Raw genomic sequence first — 13,736 nt, 5'->3', positions numbered from 1 at the left:
CCACAAAGGTACCCCCCAGGTCTTCTTCACCTTGCTTGTTTTCTTTTTTCATAGCACTCCCAACATCTTTTATAATTTACTTAATTATTGTGTCTATTGTTTACTGTCTATCACTCTCCACTAGAATGTAAGCTCTATGATTTTAAGGATCTGTTTTATTCTTTGAGCATCTATAATAATAGTACTTAGCATGTAACAGACACTTGATACAGGCTGTTTGAATAAACAAGTATAATTTAATTCAATATGTGGGCAAGTAATATATAAATTTTTTATTTAAAAAATTCTTTATTTATTTTGAGAGATAGTGTGAGCAGGGCAAAGGCAGAGAGACAGGAGGACAGAGAGAATCAGGCTCTGTCAGCACAGAGCCTGATTCAGGACTAGAACTTATGAAACTGTGAAATCATAACCTGAGATGAAACCAAGAGTCGGACGCTTAACCGACTGAGCCACCTAGGTGCCCTGAATTTTTTTTTAATAAAGAGAGTACGAGCAAGGGAAGAGAGACCGGGGGGGAGTACAGGCGTGGGGGGGGTGGGGATGGCTGGGGGGTGGAGACAAACAGAGAGAGAGACAATGAATGTCAAGCAGGCTCCATGCTCAGCAATGAGCCCGATGCAGGGTTCAGTCCCATGACCTTAACTTCATGATTTGAGCTGAAGTCAAGAGATGGATGCCCAACCAACTAAGCTACCCAGGAATCCCTACAATATATAACTTGATGTAATCAACTTATATACTTTATGTGTGAAACAATTCATATTATATAAATCAGCATTACACTGTAAAAATATCATTGATCCCATTATAAAGAAGCAGTCAATAAGAATGGGGCGCCTGGGTGGCTTAGTCGGTTAAGCGTCCGACTTTCGCTTAGGTCATGATCTCGCGGTTCGTGGGTTCGGGCCCCGCGTCGGGCTCTGTGCTGACTGCCAGCTCAGAGCCTAGAGCCTGTTTCAGTCTGTGATTCCCTCTCTCTCTGACCCTCCCCTGCTCACGCTGTCTCTCTCTCTCTCTCTCCTAGAAATAAATAAAACATTAAAAAAATTAAAAAAAAAATAAGATTATGTGTTGTTTCACTCACACTACTGAATTCCTAATGCAAGGTTAAAGATTTAAAATTAAAATACCTGGGGCATCTGGGTGGCTCAGTTAGTTAAGCATCTGATTTTGGCTCAGGTCATGATCTCATAGTTCCTGAATTCGAACATTGTGCTGGGCTCTGCGCTGTGAGATCAGGGCTTAGAGCCTGCTTTGGATTTGGTGTCTCCCTCTCTCTCTCTGCCCCTCCCCTGCTTGTGCATCCCCCCTCAAAAATAAATAAATAAACATTATAAAAATAAAATTAAAATTTCCTACTATGAGAAGGTTCAGAGAGAGAGAGATCAAAATGTATAAGGAAGGAAGTATAGATAAAGTTGGCATTTTATTTTTTATTTTATTTTTTTTAAAAAAAGTTTTATTTTTGAGAAAGAGAGACAGTATGAGCAGGGGAAGGTCAGAGAGAGAGGGAGACACAGTATCTGAAGCAGGCTCCAGGCTCTGAGCTAGCTGTCAGCACAGAGTCCGACATGGGGCTGAAACCCATGAACCATGAGATCATGACCTGAGCCGAAGTCGGATGCTCAACCGGCTAGCCACCCAGGCCCCCCCAATTTACTTTATTTTTTAAAAATATTTATTTATTTTTGAGACAGAGACAGAGCACGAGTGGGGGAGGGGCAGAGAGAGAGGGAGACACAGAATCTGAAACAGGCTCCAGGCTCCGAGCTGTCAGCACAGAGCCTGACGTGGGGCTCGAACTCATGAACCATGAGATCATGACCTGAGCTGAAGTCAGGCGCTCAACCAACTGAGCCATCCAGGTGCCCCTAAAGTTAGCATTTTAAATCACATGAGAAAAACGATTACTTAACAATGCTTGGACAACTGAGTAGTCACCTGAAAAGAATAAAATTTCTCTTTTCAATTTCTCATACATTCCACCAAAATAAATTCCTGATCAATTAAAGATTTGCAACATCCCAGAAGCTATGGAAGACAAAACAAATGATTTATTTATTTTTTTAAACATGTTTATTTATTTTTGAGAGAGGAAGAGAGACAATGCACATGTAGGGAAGCGGCAGAGGAGACACAGAATCCAAAGCAGGCTCCAGGCTCTGCACTGACAGCAGAGAGCCTGATGCGGGCCTTGAACTCACAAACCATAAAATCATGACCTGAGCCGAAGTCAGATGCTTAACCAACTGAGCCACCCAGGCGCCCCTAAAACAAATGATTTATAAGTTATATAATGTAAAAAAAATTCTTTATGGAAAGACTTCATGTTACCTTGGGGAAAAAGTTTTGTCAACTCGTAGCTCAATGTGGTAAGGAACCTAACACATAAAGGGCTTCTATATTCTATAGGTCAGTAAGAAAAGGATTAATAATCAAATAGAAAAGTAAGTGAATACCAACAGAGATCACAGATTTGTGACAAAGATTTTCTCTTAAGCACACGAAAAGGTATATACAATCTTACTCCCAAGTGAAACGTAAACTAAAATTACACTGAGAAGCAGGGACCAGGGTGGCTCAGTGGGTAACATCTGACTCTTGATTCTGGCTCAGGCCACGATCTCACAGCTGTTGAGATTGAGCCCCACATCAGACTCTGCACTGACAGCACACAGCCTGCTTGGGATTCTCATTCTCCCTCGCTCTCTGTCCCTCTCCCACTTGTGCATGTCAACATGCTTGCCCTCTCCCTCTCTCAAAATAAATAAACTTGGGGTGCCGAGATAGCTCAGTCGGATAAGCGTCTGACTTCGGCTCACAGGTCATGATCTTGCGGTTCGTGGGTTCAAGCCCCGCATCGGGCTCTGTGCTGACAGCTAGCTCAGAGCCTGGAGCCTCTCTTCAGATTTTGTCTCCCTCTCTCTCTCTCTCTGACCCTCCCCTGCTTTCGCGGTCTCTCTCTCAAAAATAAATAAAACATAAAGAAAAATTAATTAACTGATTAATTAAAAAATTGTAGCAAGAAGCTATTTTCCACTGATTCCACTGGCAAATAAGATATCTGCATTTTGTTCTGCATTTTGCTTTACCCATATATTGAAGATACTCTTACGTTGCCAGTGGCAATGTAAATTTTTTTTTAAATTTTATTTGTTTGAGAGAGACAGAGACAGTGCAAGTGGGGAAGGAGCAGAGAGAGAGGGAGAGAGAATCCCAAGCAGGCTCCATGCTGCTGCCAGCTTAGAGCCTGATGCAGGGCTCGAACTCACAAAACTGTGAGAACATGACCTGAGCCAAAAACAAGAGTTGGATGTTTAACTGAGTGAACCACCTAAGTGCCCCATAAATTGGTACAACTTTTATGAAAGACAACCTAGCAATCTTTCTCAAAATACTGGCCTCAAAATCTCACTTCTAGGAATTTATCATAAATACATACATAAACAGATATAAAAGGTAGGAAATGACATTTGTAAAAAATTATTTATTATACTTATTAAATAGATAAAAGTACGGTTCTGAAAAATGTCCAAGATTCAATATATGGGAAAAGCAAAATGCAGAATATACATACTATACTAGTAAAAATAATAAAAAAATGTACACAATTGCTTACTAATGCATAAAATACCCTTTTGGTGACAGCCAAGCAAAGTAAGCCAACTGTCCATACAGAGGACAATTATGTACCTAGGAGAAAGAATCTTCATTATGTACTTTGTTGTACCTTTAGCATTTTTTCTTTTCTTTTTTTGAGAGAGAGCACAAGTGAGCAAGGGGCAGAGAGAGGAGGAGAATCCCATGAAGGGGAGAGTGAGAAAGAATCAGGGCTCACCCAAAGCTTGTGTTTCTACCTGAAGCAGGGCTTGTAGTCACCCAATGCGGGCTTGAGCTCACCAGAAGTGGGGCTCAAGCTCACCTGATGTGGGACTCAAACTCATGAACTGTGACACCATGACTTAAGCCAAACTCAGGTGCTTAACGAATGAGCCACCCAGGCACCACAAAACTCCCATTCTACATAAAACTATCTACAGATGCTTTTAAATACACAATATAAGGGACTTAATTTGTTCCAATTCTTATAGATGTAAAGCTAGATGCCACCACTCTCAACTTCCACCAGAACTTAAGAGTTTCATACTTTTCCTCCTAGCCAGATACAGGTAGGTAGTTAAAAAAAAAAAAAAAAAAAGTCAGACATCTTCAAACAGAGAAAAGCTGTTTGACCCTAAAATTATTTCTCTCACTTAAAATATTTTCCTCTTTGTGAAGGATCCATTTCCAAAGGAACTCAAAAACAAGATAGAAATTGTAAAATAGAATACATTTTTAGACACTGATTTTTTATCTCACACAAGGAAGACACTACTTTTGTTTTTAAATGTTTATTTTTGAGGGGGAGGGGCATAGATCTGAAGTGGGCTTCGTGCTGACAGCAGCAAGCCCCATGTGGGGGCTGAACTCACGAACCACAAGATCATGATTTGACCCAAAGTCAGACACTCAACCGACTGAGCCAGCCAGGTGTCCCAAGAAAGATACTACTGTCCTTATAAAGGTGAGATTATAATCAATTATAGCAATTTCAGAAACCACTGAACATTTGAGACAATCTGAATTTCAGGTAGACTTGGATTCAAATGCTAGTCTCAGTGTTTGTGGCCATATAACACTGGGAAAATAGTTATGCTTTCTGAGCCACATCTCTAAATAATGAACTACTACCATACTAGCAAGGCACCTACAAAAGAGCTCAAAAAATGGTTATCAAGAAACAGTAATCATAATTAATTTTTTTTAAATGTTTTATTTATTTCTAGGAGAGAGAGAGAGACAGCATGAGCAGGGGAGGGTCAGAGAGAGAGGGAGTCACAGACTGAAACAGGCTCCAGGCTCTGAGCTGGCAGCACAGAGGCCGACGCGGGGCTCGAACCCACAAACCGCGAGATCATGACCTAAGCGAAAGTCGGACGCTTAACCGACTAAGCCACCCAGGCACCCCAATCATAATTAATTTTTTAAGCGTATTTATTTTTGAGAAAGAATGAGAGCACAAGTGGGGAGAGATGGAGTGAGAGGAGGACAGAGGGTCTAAAGTGGGCTCAGTGCTGACAGCAGAGAGCCTGAGAAAGGGCTCTAACTCATGAACCATGAGATCATGACCGGAGTCGAAGTCAGATGCTTAGCCGACTGAGCCACCCAGACGTCCCTCATTATTTTTAAATATAGTGGTTTTTTTTAAATTTTTTATTTATTTCTAGGAGAGAGACAGACAGCATGAGCAGGGGAGGGTCAGAGAGAGAGGGAGATACAGACTCTGAAACAGGCTCCAGGCTCCGAGCTGGCAGTCAGCACAGAGCCCGACGCGGGGCTCGAACCCACGAACCGCGAGATCATGACCTAAGCGAAAGTCGGACGCTTAACCGACTAAGCCACCCAGGCACCCCTTTAAATATAGTTCTTAAAGTTAACTTCTTTTGAAGACTTTTTATTTTAGAGAGAAAGTGTGAGCAGGGGAGAGGGGCAGAGGGAAGGAGAGAGACAGAGAGAAAATCTTAAGCAGGCTTCACACTCAACGCAGAGCCTGACTTCGGGCTCGATCCCATAACCCTGGGATCATGATATAAGCCAAACCAAGAGTCAGACGCTCAAATGACTGAGCCACCCAGGCATCCTTTTGAAGTCTTTTGATATGCCGTGATATATGCCAATTATTTAATGGTAGCCTCTCTTGGGTTTTTCCTAGTTTATGTATAAATTTCAGTGTCAAGCTGACTCAAAGAAAAATGTTTGTCTGAATGGAGTACAATTAATTTGTATACAGACACAATTGGTATAAGAAATAAAAAGATCTTCCCAAATGTTTGCAGTTGCTTCACTGGTTCTGAAATGAAACTTTCTTAACATATGTCTAAGAGTTGCTATGCCTAAGGTCCTGAATCCCCATCATGATCTGTTCTGTATGAGTCACTATCCAAAGCCTAGCTGGGCATTATTTATAGGACCTTCCTACCTCTGGAATTATTCATCATAAATATGTTTGATGCTCAGGAGTACATATATGCTTCATGAGTTACCCAGAGTCTCAGTTAAAGGAAAAAGTTCAGTGTATTCTACCTCCCTTTTACCTCAGTGCCCCAAAGTCACTAATACCTCATTTGTGATTCATTCTCACCACTGACTATGCATGGCTTTATTTCATTTTACTTAAATACAATAAACAGCAGTGAAACTAATATCCAACAGGTAGAAGTGAACACTGACAATAATATTTACCTCTGCTCCTGCATACCAGCCTCTTGCTTTCCCCATCCTTAATCTTGTGTTTATCATTCCCTTGCTACTTAAAATTAGGCACTTCTGCTTGTCACTTACATACAGAACTGCAGTATCTGAGGTCACGTCTAGAGTTCCTGTTTACAGTCGAATTAGTAACTGCCCTACATTTAGGATCAGCAAGTTACTGCACAGAGCCTGCAAGTGGCAGTGTCAGTTTTCACCACAGCAGTAGGTCAGGCTATATTTATCAAGTAGTCTCTTCTCTGCTGAAAAGCTGCAGCTGCAGCTCTGTTTGTGAACAAAGGAGGACGAGTGGGAATTGAGGGACTCTAATGGAACTCTGTAACAGGATTCAGCTCAATCACAAATTAAATGGGCTTCTATTTAATCGTCAAAGACAGTCTAGTTTAACAATACTATAATCTTAATTAAAATGCTTAATTAAACAGCTGTGACAATTTCTATATTTCTGTACTGTTTTAATGTGTATCAGTTGGTCCAAAGACCGGGACATACACACTATAATGCACAGGAATGTTAGGAAAAATTACAGCTCCAGGCATACAAACTGTAACATATGAGTAAAAACTCACTGATAATTTTATAGCTGTAGTGAGCACACTTTTTAAAAATAGGAAATCTTTTTTTTAATGTTTATTTTTGAGAGAGTGTGAGTGGGGGAAGGGTGGAGTGAGAACTCATGAACCATGAGATCATGACCTGAGAGGAAGTCGATGCTCAACCGACTGAGCCACCCAGGCACCCCAAGAGCAGAGTTTTCAAGCAGGGGCAATGGTACATTTAGGTAGCAAAGAAAAAAGAAGTAGCAACAGAGTTTTGAACAATGCCCTAATTGGCTGAACAAGTATGTATTACAGCCTTCCAAAAGGACTTCTTGAAAGAAAATATCACTTGGTAAAAATCAGTATTCTGTTGTTATTCTCTCAAAGAATATGCCTTGAGGAGAGAGACATTCTATGATGAAATGGACTCTTCTAAGCAAGGAAGGTTGGTATGAGGGGCCAAAATCATCTCCATGAAACTGAACAAGGATAAATGTAAAGTTTAGTCTTAAGTTCCAAAACCAACATACACAAAAACCCAAGGGGTAGGGAGTGGGAAGAGAAAGGAGGTGATTTAGCATTACTTATGACTCACTAAATCAACAGTAAGATGGGGCTAAGAAAATCCCCTGACCTCAGGCCATATTGATACAATAAAGTCCTCTAACAAGGAGGGTGACAGTCCCAATACACTCTGAGCTGGCTACAGTGTGCTCCCTTCTGGACACTTCACTACAAAAAGGAACTAAAACACCAGAGTGAAGCAGAGGGTGGTGATGTGAGGGAAAGGTGAAGTTGCTGGAGTGTTTTTAAGATGGGGTAAAGAGATCAAGATGTCACAAATGTGAAGGGCTATTACGAGAAGGATTAGATTTGTTTTGCATGATTCCAGAGGCATCAGAGCCCACATAAAATAAGCGTAGCTAGAACTCGAAAGGCCCACAGATATTCCAAAGAAGGTAAAAAGGAAGAGACAAGCAGGAATACAGTATCATTAAGGATATCAGACTATGCACCCCAGTATCAAAGAGGAGAGAGAACCCCAGTGTCACAGAGCTTTTTAAACCCTTTTATACTGAGAATATATAATCCTAAAACTGCCCTGGCCCCTCTCACAAACTGAAGAGAGTTCTCTATGGATAAAATGGCTGTTTCTGTCACATATTTGACTTGCTCTACAGCTGCACTCTCAATTCACAGACCAATGACAAACATGAAAAACACCCAAGTACTGAAGCAGGAGCCAGGACACTTAGGTTTTAGACTTTCTTTCTTCCTTTCTTCCTTCCTTCCTTTCTTTTTTTTTTTTTTAAAGGGAGAGAGAGCATGAGAGTGAGGAAAAGGGACAGAGGCGGGGTGGAGAAAAAGAGAGTCATGAGCAGGCTCCACTTTCGGTGCAAAGCCCAATGAGGGGCTCAATCTCACAACCTGTGGATCATGACCTGAGCTGAAATTTTGAGTCAGATGCTCAACCCACTGAGTCCCCCAGGTGCCCTGGGCTTTAGTCTTAATATGCTGTTAACTATGTGTTACCTTGAATCAAAACCTTAGGCTCTGTAAAACTCAGATTCTTCACTATAAAACAAGAGAGCTGTATTAGAGGTATTTCTAGCTCTGTAAGTCTTCAATTTCTGACCTTAGGCGCACTAATACCTTCTCTATTAAATGTCACTAAATTTACAATAAAAAATTAAGGTGCTGGGGCGCCTGGATGGCTCACTCGGTTAAGCATCTGACTTCAGCTCAGGTCATTATCTCCCGGTTTGTGGGATCAAGCTTCACGTCGAGCTCTGTGCTGACAGCATGGAGCCTGCTTGGGATTCTCTCTTTCCCTCTTTCTCTCACAAAATAAATAAACATTAAAAAAATTGTAAAATAAAAAGGATACTTTATCTTTCATCTTTTAAAACCTTTAATGTGATTTTTTTTAAACTGACTGTTAAATAAATATAAAACAGATATCTGCCTAACAAAAGTTCTTAGGATTAGGGGTGCCTGGGTGGCTCAGTGGGTTAAGCATCCAACTCTTGATTTTGGCTCAGGTCATGATCTCATGGTTCTTGAGTTCGAGCCTGGCACTGGGCTCTGGGCTGACAGTGCAGAGCCTACTTGAGATTTTCTTTCTCTCTCTCTCTCAAAAATAAATAAACACTGAAAAAAAAAAAGTTCTTAGGATTAGATGGTAAGTATATTTAACTAGTGTAATACAAATTAAAAAATATTTGTGTCCTCTAGTTGTAGAGAAGAAATTACTTAATATTTAACACAATATAGAAAATTTAATGTAAAATCTGAGCTTAGGCTAACTGCTAAGTTCACTTTAAGTGCTTTTAATTCTTTTCGACATGTTTCATGGCTTCCTTTGAAAGCTAACCAGAAAGGAGATATTAAAGTGCTAGGAGTTCCAAGCCTATGAGATATGCTGTTGTTTTTTAATGAATTTATACTAAAACTTTGCAGAACTGTAGCATTTTAAACATTTTTAAAGAATATTTTTATTTCTGAGAGAGAGAGAGAGAGAGAGAGAATGAGTGGGAGAGGAGCAGAGGGAGAGAGAGAGAGAGAGAGAGAGAATCCAAAAAAAGGCTCCAGGCTTTGAGCTGTCAACACAGAGCCTGGTGCGGGGCTCAAACTAGTGAACTGTGAGATCATGACTTGAGCCAAAGTTGGACACTCAACTGATTGAGCCACCCAGGCACCCCTGTAGGATTTTTTTAAGTACCTAGAATTTTACCTTCAAAGGCAAATTAAAATAACATTATCAATGAGTTAGTTGGCAAATATCATACATCTAATAATCCAAGGTGCCCGGGAATGCTTTTTCATCCCTGCCCCCTTCAATTACTGCTAGCACCACCGAGGTTCTATCAAGTCTCAAGATAGGTGTCAAAGAAAAGAATTCAATAGCCAGTCTTCATCCTCTGTAGGGCTACAATTTGGGAATTTTTTTTTTTGATTGTGTGGCCTATATAATGAATGGAACAAAAATGAAGTTTATTTGTACCTGCCCTCATAGGCCTCACCGGCAGCACATTTTCACATATTCAAAGGGTGAAATAAAATTTTCACAAAACCTTTCTAGAAGGTTCCAATTTGTTGCCCCCAAAATATACTCAATATGTGATAGAACAAGTTCCACTATGTTTGTCCCTTTTTGGAAGAAAGTCTTCATTTGGAAAGAAAATGAGCTAGAATACACTTTGAGGGGTGCCTGGATGGCTCAGTCGGCTGAGTGTCCGACTTCGGCTCAGGTCATGATCTTGCGGTTCATGGGCTCGAGCCCCGCATCGGGCTCTGTGCTGACAGCCAGCTCAGAGCCTGGAGCCTGTTTCGGATTCTGTGTCTCCCTCTCTCTCTGACCCTCCCCTGCTCATGCTCTCTCTCTTTTTCTCTCTCTCTCTCAGAAATAAATAAAAAAACACTAAAAATTAAAAAAAAAAAAACACTAGAAAGCTCTTTGAGATGTGCTCAATGAATCTCATGTCTTCTGTTCCATCACAAAAGGGTGGCAAGTTAACAAACACATGAAACGATGCTCAGCATCCCTCCTCAGCAGGGAAATACAAATCAAAACCACACTGAGATACCACCTCACGCCAGTCAGAGTGGCTAAAATGAGCAAATCAGAGAATGCAAGATGCTGGCGAGGATGTGGAGAAACGGGCACCCTCCTACACTGCTGGTGGGAATGTAAACTGGTACAGCCCCTCTGGAAAACAGTGTGGAGGTTCCTCAAAAAATTAACAATAGAACTCCCCTAGGACCCAGCAATAACACTGCAAAGGATTTACCCAAGGGATATAAAAATGCTGATGCATAGGAGCACACGTACCCCAATGTTCATAGCAGCACGCTCCTCAACAATAGCCAAAACATGGAAAGAGCCTAAGTGTCCATCAATGGACGAATGGATCAAGAAGATGTGGTTTATCTATACCATGGAATACTACATGGCAATGAGAAAGAATGAAATCTAGCCTGTGTAGCAACATGGATGGACCTTGAGGGTGTTATGCTGAGCGAAATAAGTCAGGCAAGGAAGGACAAATATCATATGTTTGCATGTATAGGAGGATTAGGAGGAACTTAACGGAGGACCATGGGGGAGAAGAAGGGGGGAAATGGTGGGGGAAAGGGAGAGAGGCAAACCATGAGAGACTCTTGAATGCTGACAAAAACTGAGGACTGATGGATGGGGGGGGATGGGCACAGAGGGGAGCACTTGTGGGGATGAGCACTGGGTGTTATATGGAAACCAACTTGACAATAAACTATTTGTGGAAAAAAAAAGGGTGGCAAGTTATCACTCAAGGTCTCAACCTTTGTTTCAGGGATTAAAATTCTAAATACACACCTTAAAAGCACTATGAATAGCCTAAAACTGCTAAAAGAATAAATAGGTAACATTTTTAAAAGCCTATGTTTATCTGAAAATCCTTTACTTATTTTAAATCTGTTTTGCATCAAAGTAGAAGCCTCCTCTCTACCTGGTATTCATCATTATTAAGTATGCAGTGACACACCAGCTGTGCAGAAAAAGAACAGCAAGAAACTTAATACAAAGAGCCCTCAAGTACTCCCAATACAATTGTGACAGATACGATACAGTTGTGAATATGTGTTCATGCAGTGAAGTTCTGCACACATGTTCCTCCGAGAATTAAATAAAGCTTGAGGGACCTTCTTTAGTAGAGTTCTAACCACCATGGCCTGCTGTTGCTGGGAAGCAGTGATAGTGCTGCAAGAAAAAGACCAAACTGAAAAAATCTGATTCCAGTCTCAGCACCTACTTAACAGTTGTGTGACCTTTAGAAAGCCCAATTCTTTAAATGATCACTATCTAGGTCAGAGTCAGGATTAATATGGATCAAATGAAACAATAGGAAAATACTATCCAAACTGTAGGTGTTACTTGAGTTTTACACATACATAGTTGACTCTTGAATAACATGGGTTTGAATCTCAAGAGTCCACTTACATGTGGATTTTTCACAGCAGAGAACCATAAATGTTATTTCCTCTTCCTTATGATTTTTTTTAAATGCTTATTTATTTTTGAGAGACAGAGAGAGATAGCATGTAAGCAGAGGAGGGGCAAAGGGAGAGAAAGACACAGAATCCATAGCAGGCTCCAGGCTCTAGCTGTCAGCACAGAGCCCAACGTGGGGCTCAAACTCACGAACTATGAGATCATGACCTGAGCCAAAGTTGGATGCCCAACCAACTGAGCCACCCAGGTGCCCCTGTTCCTTATGATTTTCTTAGTAACACTTTGTTTTCTCTAGCTTACTTTACCATAAGAATATAATATATAGTATTATATATATATTATATATAACACAATATATAATATAAAAATATATACATAACATACTGACATGTGTTAACTGTTTCTGTTATCAGTAAGGCTTTCAATCAATAGTAGACTATTATTAGTTAAGGTTTTCGGGAACTGACAGTTATATGTGGGTATTTTGACTGAGCGAGGGTAGGTGCCTCTAACCCCCAAGTTGTTCAAGGGTCAACTGTATCTTATGTTTACACACAGACTACCTGGCACATCCCCTTGTGGCTTTGAAAGCCATCTTTTACTAGGCCATCTGCCCTCCAGCCACTAATAATCATGCTTTTCCAGACACAGCTGTTTCTGCTTATGTTGTCTGATTTGCTCTCTAATATTCATTTACTGAAAACATATATTCATCCTCTAAGACTCAAAAGTCATCTCCTCCAGGAATCTTTGCTGAATCCTTCTTCTTCTTCTTTTTTTTTTTTTTTTTTTTTTTTTTTATCTCTATTTTTTATATGGAGCTCAATCTCACAACCCCAAGATCAAGAGTCACATGCTCTGCTGACTGAGCCAGCCAATCGCCCCACTGCTAAATCCTTCTTATGGAANTCATCTCCTCCAGGAATCTTTGCTGAATCCTTCTTTTTTTTTTTTTTTTTTTTTTTTTTTTTTTTTGAGTAACCTCTAGATCTGATATGGAGCTCAATCTCACAACCCCAAGATCAAGAGTCACATGCTCTGCTGACTGAGCCAGCCAATCGCCCCACTGCTAAATCCTTCTTATGGAATTTGTCATATCTCTTGGATGATCTCCTAATGTGTTTTTTTTAGATCTTCGTTATAAGTAACCCAGATCCACTGTGCTGTGAGGTCAGCCATGTGCTGATCTGGTGGAAGCCCTGTGAGTGGGGATACCACATATTATTTACCTGCCTTTCCCCTTATGTTTAGAATTTGGGATTTAATACAAGCTTTGCAACTAAGTAGTAAACTCAGCTTCTCCAGATGTGTAAAAGAGATGGCTAACATGGAATTACTTTTCTATATAGAAAAGTACAGATTCAGACAGAGAGGTCAATTTCTGTACCTATGGTTTTTAGAATTGTTAGAATTTTCATAATGAACAACACTTACAGGTAGCTTTCACTAAATTCCTATTTAGACAAAATTTTAGTACCACATAAATGATACAGCCAAGAATAAACTGTAAGTTATTACCTGAAAATCCTTTCTTGGGGAATTTTCAATTATTGAAATAATTAATGTTCTAGAGTTTGTTCTCTAATTTAAAAACAGAGGTCTATATACCAACTTGCTACATTTATATAAATAGCTTCCTTTTATCCTGGTGCCAACAGCTGTACCAGCTACAGCCAACCAGTCTGGTCTTGTACCATCACCACTATCTGACTCAGCAAGCTGGCAGAGCCACAGAGCAACAGGTTCTTTACTTGTGTGAGTCTCAAGGACAGGAACTCTATCTAAACACATTCTAGTATTCCTAGAATCTAACTTGGTGCCTTTCAAGTAGATGGCATTTAGTAATATTTACTGAATTCCATTCTCCAGACACTGTGAACAACTATATGTACTAA

At 40.4% G+C, this 13,736-nt stretch overlaps 1 protein-coding gene across 2 annotated transcripts in view; it reads right to left on the bottom strand.

Moving 5' to 3' along the window:
- Positions 1 to 13,736, bottom strand: part of NFATC3 (nuclear factor of activated T cells 3) — a 137,834-nt gene that overhangs the window by 22,060 nt on the left and 102,038 nt on the right. The window lies entirely within an intron of this gene.

The sequence above is a fragment of the Hyaena hyaena genome, unplaced genomic scaffold (genome assembly GCF_003009895.1).
Source record: "Hyaena hyaena isolate Hyena2069 unplaced genomic scaffold, ASM300989v1 scaffold_18, whole genome shotgun sequence".
Taxonomy (NCBI): domain Eukaryota; kingdom Metazoa; phylum Chordata; class Mammalia; order Carnivora; family Hyaenidae; genus Hyaena; species Hyaena hyaena.
Note: the sequence above shows the minus strand (reverse complement) of the source record. Positions and strands in the feature narration are given on the sequence as shown.